This window comes from Patella vulgata, chromosome 2 (genome assembly GCF_932274485.2).
Source record: "Patella vulgata chromosome 2, xgPatVulg1.2, whole genome shotgun sequence".
NCBI lineage: Eukaryota > Metazoa > Mollusca > Gastropoda > Patellidae > Patella > Patella vulgata.
Genome location: NC_065880.2, coordinates 46,814,540 through 46,838,597, shown reverse-complemented (window position 1 = coordinate 46,838,597; position 24,058 = coordinate 46,814,540). Strand labels below are relative to the sequence as shown.

The 24,058-nt window shown below is 34.6% G+C and overlaps 1 protein-coding gene across 6 annotated transcripts in view; it reads left to right on the top strand.

Moving 5' to 3' along the window:
* The window catches only part of LOC126810558 (neuronal acetylcholine receptor subunit alpha-5), an 89,072-nt gene that overhangs the window by 13,714 nt on the left and 51,300 nt on the right, over nucleotides 1–24,058 (top strand). Inside the window, exon 1 of one of the 6 annotated variants that reach the window (XM_050535697.2) lies at nucleotides 7,832–7,899. The exons of 2 other annotated variants lie outside the window; for them this stretch is intronic. The gene's annotated coding sequence lies outside the window, so the exon portion shown is untranslated. Of the gene's footprint in view, nucleotides 1–7,831; nucleotides 7,900–9,912; nucleotides 10,409–24,058 lie in introns of those variants that run through there. 3 more of the 6 variants (XM_050535694.2, XM_050535690.2, XM_050535695.2) reach the window with 3 other exon arrangements.

Genomic DNA, 24,058 nt, shown 5'->3' with positions numbered 1-24,058 from the left:
TTGCACAAATGCTAACTTATTTTTATGTTGAAGAACAAATAAATTGAATCCCCGACTTAACCTTTTTACAATAAAGTCTATAGGATTTTTTTTACGTGAATACTATTCCTGAGGCACAATTGTTAATTATTCAGCAATGATTATAAACGGCAAGAGTCTGCATCTGTTGTTAAGATTTCACAGGTTGATGTGTTGTTATCATTCCCAATTAAACTTGAACAAGAAAAGGGGCTTGCTATTTCTGTTATCTTTATAATAGTGTTTCGCCAAGTTATGGCTGTTTTGGTCTGGGTTTCTCTGTTTATTGTAGTTTTATGAATTCTTGCGTCGTTTAATAACTTTTGGTGATGTACGTCCAACCCGAACAATTGTTTTACATTTTGATAGACCGAGTCATTGCCTCTTTCCTCGTGACTTTTCTCCCATCAAAATACAAAGCTGTCGTCCTATACTGCCATTAACATGTAAATTTTCTGTTGGTATCTTATATGGATATTAAAACAAGTACAAGAGTAACATATGGATTAGAAACAGAACATTATGTCATCACTGCCATCTTGGCAATGTGAGGTCCTAGGAACAACAAGCCTGTCAAGTTCCATGTTGATCCAAGATGAACAAGAAGAAGACTAGCGCTGTGCGTCCTGTTTTTCATCCCAAAATATTGTTATCTATCTAAAGGTGGGTGAACCTCTAAGCTAATAAATAGCATAATCATACACCTGATAAACTGAAAAACTGAGAAAAATGACGTTCAAACTACAGATAGTCCCGTACCTAACGTTAATAGATAGTTTTTATATTTTAATTGTGAGGAAATTGAACTATGAAACTATTTAAATATTTTATAATATATCATAGATCATGAAACTGGCTATCAGCATAGTATACGTGTACCTCAGTTTATGTACGTTTTGTCTTTTGACCGATATTGTACATTTTCGAATTTTAAATCACCCAGCCCTAACAGCAAAATGTTTCATAATTCACTAAATATGTCAGTTTTATAGCAGATCCATACTTTGAACCATCGATGTTTTCTTTTTAGGGAAGGATAAAACAAAGTACACGTGGGTGTACTCTTCAAATGGAAATATCACGATTTAATATTTAGATTTGTTAAAAATATGATTCCATGCATGATTTCGCCCACTTACAGCCCATGTTTGTTTTGATGTTTGATAATATGCAAAACGATCTGTAATATCAGCAACCGTTTTTAATCCACTTAAGGATTATGCTTTAAAAAGACAATAAAGGGGGACTGCACAACAAACACCAAGCATACACAGCATTGCAGGAACACTATACTGGTTTATTCAGCTCAATTATTTACACATTCCCAGAGCCGATATATAATTGAATACTATAAGGTTATTATAAATATGAAATGCCTACCAAGGAATGTCATTAAATTACTCACTAAAGAGGCATTATACACAGAAATTAAACATAATAAATTTGATATAATAATATTATATTCAAATTAACAAAAAAACACAAAAATAGAAAATACACAGCATACAATTCTATGGAATACAATTACTGTTTGCTAAACATTAATAAGCAATCATTGTATTCAGAATTGTATGCTGTGTATTTCAATTTCAATTATAATTGCCAATGAAACAATTGAGGAAATAGGACTTATAATCGAACGTCAAAAGTATATAACTTACCGGATATTTGGTAGAATTGTTTTAAATTGTGCTTACTATAAAATTTAAGAGAAAAATATGGGGTTTAACGTCAACTCTCAACACAAATTATCTCTGGTCGGGACTAAGATGTGGTACAATTATATTTCGATAATTCGCCTGAGCGTAGGAGTCTTTAGCAGTGGGGGTACACCGGAGGAGCTTGAGGAAATCCTCAAATTTGGACAGGCGACCCTACTCCTTGTCACGTACAAGTGCGGGGTCGAAACCACGCCACTTCACTCAGTGGCAGACCTAATGGACACGTGTTAGAACACTAGGTCATCTAACCCTCAAATCTAAGTTGAACATCACAGTATAGTTAAATCACGTCAAATTAAAGAATATTTTTTATGAATCGTTCACCAATTGTTAGCTAAAATACCGGGGGGATTTTAATCTATCGGAAAAATACATATATTTTCTAATACAAGTTGTCATTGTTTTAGTGTATTGCGATAACGATTACAGTAAACATCCATTATACTTTCTTAAGCTTACAAATAACCAAACACAATGTCATCTCCGCGTAAAATTGCACAATTATTTTCGCGCCAAGAAAGAGATATTTTAGACAAGTCATGAAAATGTCAAAGAGTAATTATTTGAAAAGTTCTAATTAAATTTACTTCCTGTCGGTATTAATCTTGATACCTACGTGTCAAAGGTTAGAATGTATATTATCTTTTCAAAATAACATGATAATTGTTTTTTCTTCTTCTTCATGGAACATCTTCTACGAGCAAATTTTCTTTTTTTCCATTTTACTTGTCTTGGCTTCGCATTTTATGTATTTTGGTAAATTGTGATTTTCTACATTAATACCAGTTTGTGAAAATGGCGTTTCTCTTTGGATATGTTTAGCACACAATGGCAAGTTCGACATATTCTTATTGGCATAGAGGATAACTGTTTAGCAAAACATAAACAGAACAAATAATGCACAAAATCAAAGAAACATTGTGTGCACAAACAGAGGGACAGATAAAATCATTCAAATGCTTCCAACTTTTGCGCAGTTTCCTTTTAAATTTATAAACCCTATTTACTAGAATAATGTAACTAATGCACCAGGGTGTTTCCTGTCAACAACTTTGTGCAACAACCAATGGACATGTTAATTACAATATATCGTCTGACACTTTATGTTTTAAACCCTTCAGTACACGAAAATAATATAATTATACGACCAGTACATCTGTTTATTTCCTATAGTTAGCTTTGCACAACAGTGAATATACTTGCTAATTGTATGTAATATATTTTTGGACACTTTCTTATGTTCTTTATGTAGTTAGCGCAGTATATCAGTACAGAACACGATAATTCAAACGATACATCAATTTATTTCCATTTACAACGTAGCTGAAGAACGTATAATCATGTTTAGTGAAGAAATATTTCCTGACACCAAGTCGGTTCGACATTCCATTTATTTTTTAACCGGGAACTAATGGCAAAGCTCTACCCTTCTTCTTGTTCATCTTCTTCTTGTGACGACGATCTTCGAAAAAAGCCTAAGGCTCTGCCAATTCAAGTAAAATCGGCATGAAACGTGGCATGCTGGTTCATTGGACGACTGCGCATCGACCGACAGGCTTTGATATTTTGATATGACATCACGATTCCAAGATCGTTGCGATGTCGTCATGCTCGGTCCCTGGTCCATAGTACACGCGTGCTTGTATTAAAAGTAATTAAGAAGATCATAATTGGAACGAAACATGGTTTAATTTCCTATAGTTAGCTTTGCGCATCTAATCTCGCTAACCCAACCTCATAACATCCAGTACAGTAGTCCAAGTCTACCAAAATTCAAACAGCGTAGTTTAACAACGGATAAACATGTTTATTGGGTAAATATTTTCTGACACCAAGTCAGTTCCTGCTTTCATTCATTTATTTGAGTAAACGCCGTGTACCTTAGATAAATAAAAACATAGAAATCATACACATATACATTTCTAGAAATATAAGTGTTATACTATAATATAGTTGAACAATAGATGGAAACCTTTGGTGTTACGTGGTTACATCGAGCTTTTGTTTGTGTATTTAGTGTTTGTTTATATTTTCACTAAGAAACTCTAGCTTGAGCTGCAACATACAAAGTCGGTAAGATTTGTTTCACGGTAGAGAAAGTTATCTTTGGTTAAAGGTAACATGTGTTTGGACTCATGTATGTTTACTTACCTCCATTTACCTCACCTGTTCGTGGGTTATAAAGGTAGACATGTTGTTAATTTGAACTAGCCTATGTTTCATCGATCTTATAATGGATTAAAACAGACAGTGATAACACTTTTATACCTTGGTGTAAACTATATTATCTTGACTTATGTCATTTCGGAAAGACTTGTTTTAACCTAACGATGTATTTAGTTTAAACCTACCTGTTGTGAGATTTTATGTACAATATAGTATAAAATAGTATATGGGTTTTAGCGTCCTTGAGACATAACTGCGTATTTTTTAGTAGAAATACGATTGTCGTATCGAGATCGTGATTTCATTCCAGACTCAGATCCACAGCGCATCCAGTTAGAGCACTGGGTCATCGACAATTTAGTTGATCACATGTACAAGCATAAATTCAAACAATAGTGTCATTATCTAATGACTATTGGTTGCCAACTCATTTTAGCATTAATTAGTTTTCATTCGGAGGTAAAAGTTGTAATGACTCTAGGGGTTGGGTGACCGAGGGATCTAACATGCGCGATGTAGATCATAGGGTCTATCACGAAATCGGTAACGGGTTTGTACGTGACACTCTTGGAATTTTAACCGCCAACGGTTATTTTACGAGTATATCGGTGTACCTCGATTTTCCGTATACCATATGAATGATTAGAGACCGGATTTCAGAGACGCAATTTCTTGTAATCTTGATGCTTTATTTCTTTGCGATAGACAGTCATAACTCAGGCTTAGAAAAAGATTTTTTTCGACCGATTATTGAACATATCATAGTGAAGTTTGTCGCATTGTATCAAAACAGGTAGAACATATAATTCATTATTTAACTGTTTAAAAACTTTTTTTTCAAAATGATTTTTCAAATAATGCGCACTAATATATTATAAAAATGCTATGTTTTTCACATAAATCTCTGGTTAATGTATTATTACAAGTACAATTTTATACAGTGTCTACCTATTTCAAGATAACACAATAAAAACAAGACAATCTGGGTTATTGCGTTGCTTTAATATTTTATTTAGACAAGATCAAACGAGGCTGCGCTGCGTTGCCTTATATTTCGAACACATCACGAAAATGCAGTTACAACGACATACGTGTATCTCTAGTGAGATACATGTATGTGGTGTGATAGCATCATTTGTTGTGGTATGCGATATATATATTAAGGAATCCCCCCCCCCCAGCCCAGCACCGCATGATGACACAAAACACAACATTAAAATTAAGAAACGCGCCGCATTTATTTTCGCTATGTACAACCCACGTATTGAAAACAAACGCGTCGCAATGTTGCTGGAACAACATTATTATCTACAGTAGAAGCGAATGTAACGTTTGCCATCGTGGACTAAAGTTTATTACGTAACGTATTGTGTTAAATCCTGGGCATAAAGATCAAACGCCTTCCCTAAGGCCAACACAGATTAGACACCTCGAGAATACGGGATAAAATACTAAAAATGTATGTGGCAGAGGCTATTGGGAAAATATCATCAGCAATATCATTATCAGAATCCATTTAAATTAAGAGGTTAAGATATCAGTAGTATAACACTAGTCATATTTTCTCCAAGGAAATCTTATTTTTGACAGGCAGACTATTGAAAGCCTTTTTTATAGAAAAACGTAATATAAAAAAGGAAAAGATTTGGACGATTAAGTATAGACTGACTGACATCTTTAGATATATATATATAATTGAAATTAAAGATGGCAAAATAAAACTACATTTTTATGCTAACGTTTTCACCGCGATAGCGGCTCTTCAAGCATTTTTTCTAAATATTTACATTGATCGGGAATCTTTATTAAAACAGTAGTAAGATAAACGATTCCCCCATACGGCCGCTCTATTTACTTGTAGACAGGGTAGACTTGGGCCGATTTGGCGTTAAATTATCGTCACCGTCAGCTTGAGAGCAGCGGAATGGCGAGGGGGGGGGGGGGACTGTTATGTTATTAAAGCATATCTTGTCTCTAGAGTTATTTTCCTTCATAGACAATGTGACAGTGGTTGCTGGGCGGTATATTTACACAACGTGATGTCAGAATATGTAAGTCTGTATGAAGTAAAAAAATAATCGCAAAAAAACAAAACAAAAGAAAACAAAAAATAGGTGGTCGGGTTATCCTAAATCGCAAAAAAAAAAACAAAACAAAAAATAAGTGGTCGGGTTATCCTAAACAGACTTATTAGGTAATGTTCAGAATAGTCAGAACAATAATGACAGTAGTTTCATAAAGGAAGCCAACAATTCCTTGAAACCAGTGTTCAATGACAAATCAGATACGTTGGCATTTGGGTCTTTTTTTTTAGTTATCATTTATTAATGAGTGTTGCATTTACCTATGGAATGGGTGAGTTCCCATTAACAATACCAGATCAATATGACATATTACTTATAAAATGAATATCAAGTTCCACAGAGAGAAATTAATATCCTACTTGAAAATCGATGACAAGACACTATCACTCGTTATTATCACCCATGCTTAACTTTTGTATTTTATAGCGCTTCATAATACATCTGTTGTTGTTCCTTTTGTAAGGGTTATTTCCCTAGGGTTTGTTAGTTTGGTTGGCGAACTACATTAGATTCTGTCGGCGCGATGTCAGTTTATATGTATTGTTATGCCGTTTTCTCTTTATCATTATTTTGGAAAATTCAGACGGCAATTAATTATATAGACCAACAAAAACATTAACCCAGGTCCAAGCTAATGTTCCATTTAGCCATACGTCGCACCAACCAGGGTACGTCTCATTAGAGTTAGTGTACAAGCTATGGTGTCCCCCATTGCCCTGCCCTCCACCGCTGCAGGGCAATGTAATTCTTTGTTTATGGCTTAGGATTCCATCATCTAATATGTAGATGTTCTAGAGGCGAATAGGGAAGAAAACCTGACTCATTTGAAGGATTTATTGCATTTGTGTACCTATAGTCCTTTCCAACAGTTGTTTTCCCTTGAGATCAATATTTTATGTGAAAACTGTATTGCCGCCACTGCTATATTATGCACCTCTCCTGTAAATAATCCACAGGTCCAAGTTTATCGCATTTTTGAAGTAGCTGGATGACATGTCTTATGACGTCATTGTCCGTGTTATCCAAAGTTATTGTAAATACACTTCAGGTCACAGGTTTATTTGGGTTTTTTTTAAAAATTGAGAAAGATTTTTGAAAATATTTTTCAAGCGCGCTTGGGTTGTTCAAATAGTGATAAAAATTCAATTTTATACGCAGGTATTATTCTTGGCACCGAATTATTTTAAACACTCTAAAGGTAATGTTTTTTTAAGATTTTGTTTTCAAGCATCCTATGATTTAAAAAAAGTATTTATTCAGAATTCTTATATACAACGATGAAGAGAATAATATGAATAAATTGGATACAGTAACAAGCAACTTAATGCTTATATAAAACTACTTCCAGAAAAGGGTGATATGAATATAAATTTTAAAAGATCAGCTGGCAATGTAATAAAATAAGAATTATTATCTATATTAGGGTTTTAGTAAATGATGGTATGAAGAAAGGGTGCTAAGTAAGAAATAAAAAAAAAATCAAATAAAGGAAGAAAAAGAAAAATGAAGAGTAACATGAGGACATAAATATAGGGGAGAGAGGGGATTCGATAGAGATTTGAATTAGAAAGAAGCTTGGGGCACAACGCCAGAAAACCAAAAAACCTTACACGCACCAAAAGCTAGTCAGGAATACTTTTAATATAGCAGTTATAAATGTTATTAAGTACACATTTCTCACGTGAGGCTAGGCTACCTATGGATTGTGCAAAGCGGGTTAGAATGTGATCCTTTAATTCTTTGTCAAATAGGAAACCTGTCAGAATTAAGACTGCTTTTTTTTTATTGAGATTTGGCTCCTGTGACTTACATTAGAGCATAATATATCTCTTCATGATCAGCACTGACAATGAACCTGTTGGTGGGTGTGACTTCAGTTGCTTTGTCACTGCTTTCTAAACCAAACCAAGGTAATACATATAACACATTTTATTATTGAAATTAATACATTTTCGTTATAAATCTTCTTTGATTAATATCATCAAAGTAACTCTTAAATCAAGCTGTGTACTTGGTCAAGTCAAAAGTTTTACCTTCAACGATTCGCCTTACTAATTCTAATTAGTTAATTAGGATCATTCCATGTCAAGTGGGTCAGGGGTGGGAAATCGAAAAAATCTGGAAAAATATATGCTATTGTACATGTGAAAACTAGAAACTGTGCAAAATTTGTGGTCTGTAGCTTGAAAATTGACTGCTTTACGGGCATTTGAGTTTAATGAGTTACCCATGAGTTTCCGAAACAAAATATGTATCAATAATTAAATCGAGTTTCAGATATCTTATATTTACCTTTCGAGTGAAGTTATACAGCTCCCATTTTGGTTGTCTTAGAGAAATTTTTGTGTAGATTACGAATCTGTAATCAGATTACAGGTGAGTGGTAGGGTTCGCATGCTACTTGGTCATAAAAACCTAAAAAAAACTTTGGTGTAATTGTATATTTTTTTGATTTTGTACTGCTCCAGGAGCTACAAAGTAACAGATATAGACCCAAATCTTCGCCTATCGAGAGATTGTCGGTAGCACTACATGTGAAAACGCACCAGTCTTTACTAGATTCCCAGCTTGAATATGGTTTTAGACACAAATTTTCGAAAATTGCCTCGTATGCTCGAGCCGATAGGCGAAGATTTGGGTCTATATCTGTTACTTTGTAGCTCCTGGAGCACTACAAAATCAAAAAAATATACAATTACACCAAATTGTTTTCGGTTTTCATGGCCAAGTATCATACGAATCCTACCACTCACCTGTCATCTGATTGCATCTTCGTACTCTACACACAAAGTTCTCTAACGCTGGGCTGTATATCTTTACTAGAAAGGTAAAAACAAGATATCTGAAACTCGAGTAAATTATTGATACATATATTTTTTCGAAAATTTATCGGTAACTCATGAAACTCAAATGCCCGTATAGCAGTCAATTGTTAAGCTACAGACCACAAATTTTGCACAGTTTCTAGTTTTCGCATATACAATAACATATATTTTTTTCAGAATTTTCGAGGGGTCGATTTCCCAAATTTCTGAAAATTGACCCACTTGACATGGAATAACCCATTAGTAACGTGATTTTATGTTATGATTGAGATCGTTATCCAATTACCACACTTTATAGTCGGCATACGTAGAAATGGATGCAATTATAGAAAGATATGCGTGTCTACTGCATGAAGGGAATTCAATGTAATTCACATTATCTTTGAAATGAACCATAACCAGGACATTGACAAGAAAACAAGAAAACATACATTAGCGCACGATGTTTTAGGTTTCTTGTACTCATATACTTTTAATTAAATGCACTGTTTTTGAAAAGACAATTAGCAGTCTACTTTATGCTATTTTGTTCGGTTTTAGAGCTTACCCATACCTCAATGGTCTGGGTGATAAGCATATAGTGGCATACAGTGATCTGGGCGTGATAATTTGCGATTGCAATGCGATACCTCACCCGAAGGACAGACTGATAATGACAATTTCGGAGCTGATTTCCCAATTTGCATAAGAACAATTTTCTTAAAAAACAAGTATCATGATCCAATATATGTTTATAAAATTATTTATAATAAAAGAAAATGAATTATAGAATCTGACCACCTCTTTGTTATTACATGTTCAATACTAGTATGATGTGTTTAAAATCTTAGTATAATGTCAATCGGTTGTGTCCATCAATTTACCTGACAAATGCAATTGAACAGTTTACATATTTCTAAACATTTACATCAAGGTATTTTCAATTCGAGAAAGCATATCCAAAAGTCATTATTATTACGTGTTTAACCATTATTTTATCAGAACTTTCTGTTTATCTGACTTTCACCTTTACAAATACAAACCTAGTACATTGGCTTCCAGTGGCGTCCAGAAACCTAAACCGTTAGTCATGCAACCCCAGAACATACGTAGAGAACATGCCACCAGAAAACAGGTGTACATACATACTGGTATTCTTATAGTATTCAACCGACTTGATCAGATCTACCATTTTTCATCGCTATGGGAATGGTCTGTAGAAGCGGTTACCACACGTCACGCTTTGTTACTTCGGGGTTACTCAAATATTAATGAATATCCTATCAATGTGTTGTGTGAGAGAGTATACGAGCGGCTGCGCATTTCGTTCACTGTAGTTAAGATGGTGCGGCGAATTCTCTATATCAGTCCCGAGTGATCGAAGAAAAGGCAGAAAGATTACGCCGGAATCTATTTGGCATTACGTCTGCTACTGCTCGTGAGCTCGTGTCTATATTCATCGAGCTGTTTGTGTTAATGACAGTTGACCAATGATTGCATTAAATGACCAATGGTGGACACATCTGAGACTGGACAATTCTCGTGGCAAGTAGTAATTGGAAAATGACATATAGTGACAAACGGTGGCAACGTTGCATCAGCGAGTATATGAAAGGTAGGTAATTAGTGTATACATATATATATATTTATATTGTACGCCCTGACTTAGCTGGCATGGTATTGGGAATCGCGTCTAGCGGGCATAATAAATTGGATGGGGTTATCATCGGTTCATTCAATCTTCTTTATTTGATATTGTCCATGAAGTTGTGTATCATTGGAAAATAAGTTGATTAACGGAGAAACAGTAGCCTTCACTAATTTATAGTCCCTTTAATTTTTAATACTCTGCTTTACTTTCATGTTGTCACATGCTGTCTTCTTAGTCAATTCAACACTCTTTTAACTTTTAAAAACCTCGCGGACGATATGGTCAATGACCAAACATACCGTCACAAATTAACAGGAGTTTGGGCTGCCTTAGCCCAGTTTAATTTTATTATACCTTTTCACTAAATTTTCGCTAAAAAAACAAAAAGCTTAAAAACCTTATATCTGTTTATAGCTAAATATAGAACCAAACCTGCCATTCCGACAAATATAAAAAAACGTAGTTAAAATCAGAATATAGTTTATAGTAGAAATCAATATATGGATACTAAAACTAGACCCGGCTCTGGGATAAATTGACAACTTAATATGATTTATATGCAATGTTAAGAGAACATGGAGTTTACTAAACGATTAGAATATGACAAACTGAATTTGGTAAATTTTTGACCCAGCATGTTGCAAATTCGATCGAAGGTTCAGTCAATTGCCGTCTTAAAAAATAGACCAAAATGCATGATAAAATAATTGAATGAATCTGTCATATTTGAGTAAGCTCTTTATACATCTTAATAAAGAACGCTTGTCGTATTTTATTGAGTTTTATGAAATCACCAGAATTAAATGTAGAATAATATAGCCCGATTTAAGTCATTCATATTTATTTCAACATATAACCGATTTGTTTTTCACCTTTTAAAGAAATGAAAATGAAATGAAATGGGGTTTAACGTCCTACTGTTCTGCTCCGAACTGGACTAATGAAGACGGGCATACACCATACAGTGTGCTATGAGGGAAATTTTGCCCGGACAGCGGCACTTCGGCCAACTCTTATATTAAATTCCAACTATCAAGGGATCTTTTACATGCACGCCAATGTGTACACGGGACCTCGGTTTCCCCGCCATCCGAAAGACTAGACAGCTGTCCCATTCAGGCCATCCGTCCTACATTACTGATAAGGGGGAACCACGCCGGAACATCTGGATGAACTTTCTCGGCGAATGCGGGAATCGAACACCCGACCTGCAGGCTAGCGAGCCAGCGCCTTACCCACTTAGTCACCGTGACCCCCTTGCCTTTTAAAGGTGTACTAATACAACATATAAAGTCATTCTATAAAGGTCACAAAAATTGTGCCTAACCTATTGCCACCATTTAGTTATGTCATTTTTGACAAAGAAAGATATGTCTAAATCTTCAAAATTTGTTAAAGGGCAGAATGTCTAGTGTTTCAATGACATCATGCAATTTCCAACCAGCATTTTTTTTGTTCTGTGTATAAATCATATTACATGTATATATCATTTTGTCGTCTATAAATTACATAAATGTATGCAGGTACCTATCTATAAGCACATAACATGCAGCGGGTCAACTTGTTGTTCTGGGTTTTTTATGTTCTATAATATTATTTCAGCAAGATGGTGATCTATACGTTTCTACCTTGTTCATTCCGCTTAATAGTAAGTGCAGGGGAACCGCACTACACCCAGATAAAACATATTAGAGGGATCTGCGGACAATGAGACATACAAATTACACCGACATTGCAAGCAAAAAACAACATCCGTATAGCCAATCAAGTGAATTATAATTCCTTTATTCGAACAATTTTGATAATCATAATCATTTGATAGAATTGTATCCTTGTATATAGATATTTTTACTGTGTGTCTATTTTAAACATCGAGTTATTTCTATATTTACAATACTGAAACATATACCAACCTAGCATACTGTTTTACCCATTACAACGTCCCTATATACAGATATATGCCAATTGTGTTGCCAAAATGCATGTGTTTTATTCTTGTCGTAAAACCCTCTGTAAAAACCACGCTTCAAAAAAAAAAATCAAAAAATAAACCCGTTTCTTTTAAAGGATCATTCTTCAGTATATGTAATCCTTAAATAGAAATATATTTTGTAAAATCGATAGCTCACGACATTTGAAACTGAGAAATTGACTTAAAATATTAAATGTTGACATTTTTAATAATTGTACATTAGATTAACTTAGCCCGTATATTTGTTATCTGTTACGTACATGTTGGTTCGCATTCACCACGTCTATAAGCCAGTTTCATCTGATCATTTCGGTAACCTTTGTAATGGGATTGTGCAGGGAATTTAAAGGTCTTGTTGACTCCAACCGGTTATTTTGAAAAAACTGTTCACTGGGATGCAAACATGTCTTAAGGACAGCCGAGGCGTATTTAGTTTCAAGCTCACTGTGACCCCAGATCTTCCATGAATATATTAGTCTCAAACCAAGCCCGAAATTAATATATGTACCTGACCTTATTTATTAACTTCCTTTGCCATATGTACAACATAAACTGGAATTAATGCTGCTTGTCTTACATCAAAATTGCCCAAATTTTAAAATTAAAAAGTACAATTTTGTCTGCACCGTACCCAGTCAATTTTATCTACAAATCCATGTACTATCCCAAAGATACACCTAGGTAAACATTCCAGTGAGTGAGAATCTGACTTACCAGGTGTTCATCGGGTGTTGTAATTTAGGGTAATTATTCTAGAGGTCACATCAAAAACTATTTATGGAAATTACTGATTTATTAACATGCAACATTTTGGCGATGACTCTGGAGGATACGAAATCCCTAACCAAACCACGTTTGTGAAGACTACGAATCTATTGCATTGCAGGAGACAATACCATAAAAAAAGAGTTGCGACTATCCTATTTATCGATATATGTACAGGGTATTTATTATTTTATTCATCGAATGCACCTTTAAACGTGCCTTTTCAATGTAGCATTAACCATGTATAGATTACAGTCAAATTGATGAATTTCCAATGAGTCTATATCGCCTCTCTTTCTAGCAACTAAATCTAGTTGAATCTACCTGTGGTGTTAGAACTGTGTCAGACATGCACTCTTTTAGAGATTCCATCGTTCGAGAAACAATGGCATACTACAGGAAGAAATGGGGTGGTATCTTGACGTTTTCTTTCATAAAGTACAAGTAAATTTCAAATGTAATCTAGTATAACTTGTGCCACCCTGATGTTAATTCATGTGTAAATGAAAACTAAAGAAATACTTATTACATCCCCCCCCCCCCCCCGATAAAAAAAAAGTCTCGTAAATATACTTGTAGCGTGACTGTTAAAAGTAAACCTCTTCAGAATTTCATACTTTCAGCGTTACATATTTTTTTTACTCATCCCAGCTCAATATCGTTACTTGGTTCTGTTCCCATAGGTGCATTTTACCATGTGTATGAGTAGTTTGGGGTGTATCATTGCTCTTTGATAGCCTGGAGTAGTATCATTTGATATTATAAACTGTAAGAATGAGTGGAGATTGGCAATTTTACTGAAAGTCATTACCGTTTCTCTTTGCACCCTTGGGACGCATTTGATCCTAGGTAAGATAAAACTGAAAGTTAGTTTATCAGATAACCACCTCTTCTAAAACACAAAAAAGACACAGTTTTCAATGAATATTTTAGGCTTGCTATCAATGTGCATGTTTAATGGTGTTTGCAGAAAATAAATGGATATTTAAATTAGACGCGGATGATCCAAAACATATAAGAGAGAGTTTATTTTCGACTGAAACAACAAGAATATAATAATCGCATAACTATCTGGTTGTTTGTTTTTTGTTTTTTTTTGGGGGGGGGGGGGGTGGCGGGGGGGGGGGGGGTGTTTATCTGATGTTTAGTTGAAATCATTATGCCAATATACTGTGACTAGGGGTGGGCTTTTTTGCCAGAGTTAGGTATTGTTAGGAAGTAAGTGCATTACGTGCATTCTACAATGGATGACTTCAATCAATTGCACCGTCAAAAGTTCATCAATTATTTGTTGTCTCGGGTGCATCGAATTGCAAAGCAATCGAGGGCATGATTTTAAAAAGATATTAGTTATGGTTTAATTCAATATCCAAACTAGAACAGACATTAGGCTGTCCTTGATGAGATCTAAAAAAAATTCACTAAAAATAGAATTTGTGGGCAGGCAATCAACACTGTAACACCTTCCCTGGCCTGTTTCATAAAGTAATATTCTGAAACAATTACATTTATACGGATCAATCGCAGCTAATTTAATTAGGATTCGCTTTGAAAATCGGCCATTTCCATGTTGATGATAAAGATTGGTGATAATCTAGTATTGGCGTGTTAGGTCTGTTTGCCGAGCTCATTGTTTCCTGGTTTATAGGTTTCAATGTTTCCGATCTAGGTTTTTCTTTACATCCTTAAAGGTACACAACCGTATAAATCCTACACATCTTCAGATTAATTAAGGAACTGATTAGATTGATAAATTAATATGGACAAGTGTTGGGATTATAGCAATAATAAAGCATGGAGGAAATAAAAGGCCGCCATTCAGAGTAATTTACGCCCCATTCGTTCAGTCAGTTGAATAAGTACCCGCGCATTACGGAGCAGGTACCGAGCATAATGCTATCGCCGCCATCTTGGATTTAAGATCTCATATCATGTCGATCGGTTTGGAATTAGCGGAGCCTAGACGTTTTTCAAAGAATGTCGCCCCTAGAACAAGATGTGTAGCGCGTGGGACCCAGTTCCTGCAGTAAAAAAAAACCAAACCAAACAAAACATACCGTCTAATTGCTCAAATTTTCAATTCTCTTTAATATAAGGTATCACAAAGAAACGAATTATTGAAATCATTAAAAACATATATTATGTTAGTCCTGAAATAACATAGTTTGTGTTGAGTAGACGTTAAAACCTATTTTGTCTCGCCTTTAATAATAGGTTACCGTTGCTGCACTGATTCCCAGTTTTAATTGCTCATTGTCTACAATCTCTCTGAGAACATTTTAATATATTTTTTTTTCTCTCGTCTTCACTTTATCTGTTTCTTAGTGGTAGTCTTTTGATAAGAAGATATTTACATGTAATAAGCTGGAAGATTCGGTAGATTATTCTGTTTGAGTTAAAATCACGTCATCATTCTCGGGGTATTTAAAGATTCAGTATGGCTTTGATTTACAAATCTTTATGGACATTAAATAAAATGTGGGAATCAATTCGCCAAGACAAACAAAGTGCACTGCATTCAACTAGAATTCATTTTAGTTTCATATATTTTTGTAGCACACCAATAGATAGTTTATGATAAACGTTTCATTGTACTGATTCGAAATGTTAAGACCATTGAATTCCTTTACTTATTTCCACTCGTTTAAGTACTTTCTATTTTGCAGTGTTCGAACGTTTGGAAAGAACACATAATGAAATATATTGTTTCTAAAAAAAATAAGGTACCGGTATTCAATGATATATAATCATGAGTTATATCAACTTTGTCCATCAACTTAGGTAGGCGTGCCTTCATGTCGAATAACAAGTCACGTTTCAAATGACGGATTCCAGAAATGGCAAATCCGTCCTCTGCCAACCGAGACTCAGCTCGAGCACACTACCCACTTTAGCTCCACACACGAATGTGTCACCTTTCCAAAACGTTTAAAGGGCTAAATAGGATTGATCTATTTCAAAATAAAGCGTTAAATTGTGTTTAACGGATGTCTAATGTAATTACTGATGGACCAAGCTCTATATGGTTATATTATCATTTCTACAGATTAAGCCGAGGTATGTTTGCTTCCTAAGTTTGAGTTTCGACTTAAACTGTTGTTCTCTAAAAGCAAACCTCACTTATGGTCTTATAACTATGGTTCTAAAATGTTTAATGTAGACAGTTGCCCATATCATAAACCAAATTCCCTTCTTTAAAACATAAAACAACGTCAGGCGATACGTTTCAAGTCAGTAGCTTGAAGCGTATATATGGTATTAGTGTCAGTGGCCTGTGGCACGAAGTAACAGTATATTGTCGCATACATAATATATTATGTCAACGCTTGGGCGATATAATATATTATGTCAACGCTTGGGACTAGGATGGAGGTGACTAGGCATGAACTTGCAACGATAGATTTAATTGGCGCTTTGATAACCAATGAATGCTTTGGAGACATATTTTGGCGGTATTTTCCATCATGGAATCGGTAAGTTTCGATTGTTTTTTTCTTTTCTGTTTTTTCTCTCTTTTCTGTGTCCTAACCCTAACCCTAACCCTAATCCGAAAGAAAAGTGCCCTTTTTTGAAATTCTGACATCACAGGTGCCCTTTTTCTGATAAGGATGCCCTCTTTTATTTACAGGGACACTTTCTATTGTTAAGGGGGTGGACCGGTCCCCATGGTCCAACCCCTGGATCCGCTCTGATGACGCGTACATTCCACTGAGTCTACAGGTCTAATATGCTAACACGCTTGGAGCGTCAACACAATATATTATGTCGCCCAAGCGTTGACATAATATATTATGTATGCGACAATATACTGTTACTTCGTGCCACAAGCCACTGACACTAATACCATATATACGCTTCAAGCTACTGACTTGAAACGTGCAGGGTGACAACGTGGTAGTAGTCTTTCAAATTCGGGACCTGTAACATGTTATTTTTGTGGATCGAGTTCATCTGTAGCAAATCATTCAATTCAGTTTTATTGAATATATCATTTTGCCAACATGTGAAGTTTACACTACCCCGATGACAGTTTTGTAGCTTTTATGTTGTCGCTATCTTTAAAAATTTAAACTGTGTTTTAAAATACGGCATACTGCCAAAGATGGTATCGGGGAAGTTTGATAAGAGATATAGCAAGTCTGTATCAACGTATAAAAAGTTGTTACTTTTATAGCATGCAATGTTGTAAATAAAGAGTTTATTTCTCATCGCTCATCAGGTTTGAAAATAATGAAATTACCCATTCCTTTAGAAACAACAATCAGTGCTTATATAACATTATTTTTACACGACGAAAAACATAACTATGCTTGATTACTCAATTTTTGTAGAAGTGCTGACAAATATTTTTAGTAAGAACAGAGCATCACTCAGTGCCATGCTGGCCAGTACATGCGCCTGTCAGTTACAATTTTTAACGCGGTAGTGGAATACCGCGTTTTATCAGTGAAATAAAAGTGTTATTCCACTGGCTAAAGTAGTCCATGTTGTTTTTACCTATATGATTGTAAAATCATAAAACAAATAAGCTAGAAAACGTTTATATGAATCGATAAACCGATGTTATGTACCACACTAGATGTTCGTAGACAAAAAATGTATTATCGTTCAGGCGTCGACTGGGGATAACAGAGCAGTAAAGATGGCGCCTTGAAACCAGTAGAAAGGTATGTGAACGTTAGTTGGCCATGCTAAACTGTAGTGATGACTTTAAAATGTATTATTGTAACACATGTACAGATCACAGTGACAATAAATCTATTTGAACGATCCGTACAGCCACTCATAATGCGCACATTAAAATAGTACCAGTGAATATGTTATAGATATACATTATGATAGTTTTAGAAGAAGCTTCTAAGTAAACTTTTGTGTTTAGATTTGCATTAACACATCACTGCCAAGGTATAGTCACTGATATTTCAAATTTCAGTAAACTATGGTGGGTTTTTTGAAACATCAAATAAAATTTATCATTAGAATTTATTTATTCGCCCAGAAATTACCCTAGCACGTGATTTCATTCTGTAAACCAGGACATTTGAGTAGAGGAAACTCTGAAGTTAGCAACTATATTTCTTAAAAGCGCTCAGAAGTTGATCTAACATGTTTATAGTGATATTTATTGCACCAATTTGTCATTTGTATTCATGGATTTTGAATTTGATTGCCCTTTATGATCGAAAGTATTATATTTTATTTGTATTTATTTTCTGGGGCTGTACCCACTTTAAGGATGTACGATATGGTTTTAATTGTGGAAGTTAGTTTGTACATGTTTTGACATTGACCTTTATAAATTGCCTTGCAACGATCAGTATTGGTTTTTCAGTCGGAAAAAGACAAATAACCCGAAATAATGTGTAGGTGCGTGTAGAAAAGTTCAATAGTTACCAAATGTAACAGGCCATATTATCATGTTTTTATCTTAGCAACCTCGTGTGTTGCCAACCACAATTTATTGAAGAAACTGTTTTTTAATTAAATTTTTCGAATACTGAAACCGGACAGATCCGGTCTAAACATAGGATATACAACAAAATACATTTAAAGTATACAATAGGTATACGCAGACGTCTCTCAAATAAACCTTAAATGGTATAAGGTCTTTCAGAAATGTAGTACTATCGGACTTGTGTTTGTTTTTTCGTGATCGTAATAACACTACAGCATCGATGGTTTTACAACTTTATTGCTAAGCTGTAATGGCTTTGAAGGTTTCTCAATAATAATAGCTGCTAGAAATATCTGAATGAGCTCTGATCCATCTCGCTCTACACCCTATTTTATACCCCCTAATTTCTGCACGTCTTAGATAGCCTTGATGTTAATTTCCATTCCAAATATGGAATAAACCCCTTTATTTCACACGACTAAAGGAGGAGACATTACCTTATTTGGTCTACCAAGCATAGGTCAATTAACAGACAGAATTTGATGGATATCTTGACAACGGTTATGATTTTACAAAAATATCACTTGTTTTATTCAGTATAACTATATATTCACGTTCATTAAGTACGTGTGATTTGACTCTAGACAGAGTGAAGCAACAATTTTTCAAAGAACCAAAATTGTCTTAAGGACCAAAGTGTTACAGAAAGAGTATATTAGTATCCTGTACCATGCATGACACGACTTTCAGTAAATAGAGTAACGACCATTTTAGGTTAAATGTAGCGCCCCAAAAGTAAAAATAAATACATATTTTGTCTTAACGTATTTTATTATGGTGTTTTTAATTTGAGGATATTTCCATCTCTGGTGTTTTTAGCTATAAACGTTATGCCTTTAATTTTTCAAGATTTAACAATTAAAACAAAATTGAATAGTTTCTGATCAGTACGGTAAATGCAGTTTTTAAAAACGTTTAGTCCAGTAACAACAAGGGGAGCAGTGTCAAGAGCTTCTTTCATTTCAGGATTTGTTGGAACATGATCAATCATAATGTGCATCCTACTTCCACCGTTAATAAAGTGTATTAATCTAATATATTTTGTGTTCGCATATATACCAATGCGATACACCTATAAAATTGTCATTTCGGAACTTTGTTTATACACGATTGATGATAGTACATAGTATTTTCTCAATGTAGTACTTGACTCTCTTGAATAGTATTTAAAATATATCTGTGTTTTTATGACTTTCTGACTTAGATAGAATGTTACGACTTGGAATATCAAGATGGCTAATAGCCTCGATCAATGACACTGTCACGCTTTGGACACAACCATGTTGTCTGTACAGATTGTTGACTTTTCGAAACGTCAGTAAAAAAAAGGAGGGGTGGGGATACATAATATGCTAACCCTGCTCACCCATCTCTTTCAGATATCCTCTGCATAACATTGTATCGTTATGTGTTTAACAAATACATAGCAGTGCCTATATCTTACAGAATAGGAAAGTATTTTAGACCTAGCATGTCACAGCATGGTGTTCAGAAATATCCTTCTTGTTGAACTGGGTGATCAAGACAAAACGACTAACACCAATAATTTGTTATGTTCTTCACATAGACTTTAATATAGGGAGATCAAATGTTTTGATCAATTCCTTTAGCCAAACCGTGAAGTATGGATTTTCAAATCAGAAAAAATCAATAAGGTTATTTATTTACACGTATGAATTTAATGACATTTTTTGGTCAATACGATCCGATGTCATTACGTTAAATCATAGTGGGTATAATTTGAATACACTGTATATCAAACGCATACACAACATTGTGTTTGGTACTTTCGCTATAGTTTGACTGGTTCTCTATATTATATTATGTATTGCAAACTGGAGGGGTTTGGTATCTATCTATATATATCAAATTAGTCTTGATTATGTTATTAAAGGTTGATAAAACTTCATTACTTAATAACTAATAATTAATGTTATTAATGAGTTATTAACCATATCTGCTAATATTGTCCATGTACCGTGCGAAGCGAATAACTGTCGCAAATAAATATAAGATTCAACATCATGCGACTACTGCTGAACACTGACATATTTTGCAATAACTTATCATAATTGAATTTTTTTTAAAATTCAACTATGCATACTATCGCGTTAAAAGAGTATTCACAGTAATACTATGTTATACTGTAATTTACACTGCAAAATGCCACAAAAAGTATAAGTGTCCATTTTAGGCTGTGTCCTATGTAATACGCAGACGAATCTGCGTGTTAAGTCATATAAAATTAGGTCTTCATATTTTTAGGGGGATATTTTTTGCATTCATTTTATCTGCTTTCGAAAGCTGCGTCCACACTGCCTACGCATTCAATGCGAATTCCGGAGACCTGCCTCCAGAATTCGGATTGGTTTGTCTCGGATTAAAAGCAGAGCGTCACATAACAGCTAATTCGGATTGAATTCATTCATACCCAAGTTGGATGCGCTCGTCATTCGTATTCGTGATCGTCTGTTGCTAATGTTTAATTTGAGACGAGCAAGGCTACATCAGCAACATCAGTTCTTGCATCTTCGGCATCTTGCCATTGAACGTTGGGCACAATTTCGTCTGCAGCAGAATCAAAGGCGAATGAGGATGATTACTCTTCTGGTCGCGTTTTCTATGCACATGCACGTCACTCTCGACTCTGTACTAGCGAAGATAGATTTCATATTTAAAACCCTTTCAGCACTAAACATGCATAATGCAAAGCAATAAATTTTGTTGTCATTTTCATCCAACTACATACAATACATGCTAGAGACTAGAGTCTACTAGACTCAAGACATCCGGAGCCGACCTGCCCTGCCCCTATACTAAGGTCTAGACCGTGAATGATCAGTCGTGATTTGAACACACCATACCTTTGTATTTGGAATTTTAACTGGTTATGTTACCGCAGTATATATTTCAGTGAGGTAGGACTACGGCTATGTAAGCTATTCCCCAACTGATTTGTATTTCCGGTATTATTTTTTTATTTATTTGCAGAATATGGGCTCGGAAAATACACACGTTTCCCTCCAAGCGATAAAACGGGAGTGAGCATTCGAGCAAAGTTATTCGGTCCCGGTAAACAGTTGATCCGAATCAAGCGCGCCACACTCAAATTTTGAGTGCGAATAACCCGATTCCGAATAGTTGTTCCAGATTGAATTCCTAAATCCGGAATAAGACTTTATTCTGAATTCAATTCAGATTAAACCCCCAGTGCGAACGCACCTTGAACATATTTGGACGTGGTTTTTTTTTTCTTTCAGGTTGCCTGTTTTATAAGAAGTTATTCAATGTATGCCATACATATGGCGCCAATTCATCACATACATTAATTCATACCGGCATTAATTCACTAGTCGAGACGATATCCCATATCAAATTCCAAACTGTCGATTATTGTTTTAATTTGTCGTGATTTCATATTTGTGATACACTTTTTTTCAACACGTCTATAGCGACTCACACGCACAAAAGGGCAATTTCGCCATTTTGTAAAATAGAGATGAAACTATGTTGATAATGGTGAAGTTGGTTCTTTAATGTCTGCTTTCACTAAAGTGATATCTTTAAATAGTGTCGTGTAAGGGGTAGGATGCTGGTTAACTATTTGAGAAGTTCAGATATTCAACAACGCTTATTCTTTTGAAGTAATCAATAGATGTATGTGTAGTTTAAGTACGCGTGTTTTGTCATTAGATTAGATTTGTCCATGAATTCATTAGATCTTATTGTTCAGTTCAGTTCAGTTCATTAATTTTGAGCGATTTGTGTCTGTGAGATAACAATGAACTGTGGGATATATGTAACAAAATAAGACTTGTCGTTCAAACGAAATCCATGCGTTAATAAAAAGTTCAATTTAATTTAAGTTCATTACTCTTTATAGTTGTTATGCTTACTTTTAAGTAATTACATTTATAAGAAAGTAAATAATGTTAGGATAAATTAAATGAGCATTTTAAGACATTACAGGTCTTTGTTGGTTGGTAAAAAAAAATTTTTCAGTTTGACTCGACTTCGCCATACAGCTACATTGTGATGTTAAATTAGAATGTGTGCAATATTTGAGACAAGTCTGCTAAGCCACAAGTGAAATATATACGTTTTAACGTTTTATTTGCGAGTAGCACAAGCCGCAAATTGTTTAGTGCTTTTTATGGAACTCAACAAATGCAATGCTGGAAAATATACCGTGCCCTAAGAAGGTCAGTTTATGAACTTACGATAATTAATTTTTCTTAAAATATTATTCAAATTTAATCACCGATACATTTATTTTATTGGTAAGAATGATAATGCCTCTTTCAATAATTAGGAAACAGACTATTATAAACAAATTATATTGACTTTGATGTCTAAATCATTACACAATTAACAGATTTAATCAATCGCTCGTCCAGATTTCCCTTGAAATCACGATCAGTTAAAACGATGTTATTTCAGATGGACGTTGTGGAGATTAACAACCAATGGGTCATGATGATCAACTATTTAGTTCACTGAAACAGTCACATGCAGAACTTGTGTTTTATCGTCATGCCTTTTTGCAGAAATATAAAAGAATGCGAGGATGGTAAATTTAATAAATATTTTAACTCCCACTATAATGGGTGCCACGGCGGCATAATACAAGAAATTCAGATACATATGTACAGGATTAATAGCTACACGGGACAATGGGTGTTCATAGACTCTCTCTAGCCGATCAATATCACATGCTATAGGAGGCAATGAGACGTTATTCAGTAGCGATATTAAACTTTTGACTACCATTCTTATCAATAAACCATCCACGAACTTACAAGCAACTGAATTAAAAATAGGCCACAATATTAACATCAATATATTCTCACTCATTCTAACAATTATATCTGCCCAGTCGGGTTGGTGACCCACAATGGTTCTCCTGTATTAACAAAAAATATTAGAAATCATAGGGAAAATAAAACTTTGCCAGACTCGACTGTTCTTGACTTCTTTTGCCTTGTGGACAATACATAATAGGTGGTTTTAGCTGTAACATTTTGCAAATACATTAATCTTCTAATCGTTATGCTTGTTCTAGATATTAATGAATGAAAACCTTTGTATGCGGCTCTATGGAGCGTTTATCAGGTTACCCATTACAATAAGAAATTGGCTAAAATAATCTTAATTCTATTAATTAATTTGGGCGATTATCTCTGACGGGTTCAAAATTCTGAGTTGAAATCTTCAGACAAACTAAAGATGTGCAGCTACGTTTTGGTATTCTGTCTGCATACGTACCAAGGAATAAATTAATTTATTAAACTACAAGATGGCGATCCCTCACTTATGAATATACAAAAGGTTGATGGCCTAGATAATTTGGGATAGTGACATATAGCTTGAAGATTTTCTGCATGTCAATTTCAATTTGATTTTTTATCATCTACAGTTTTCC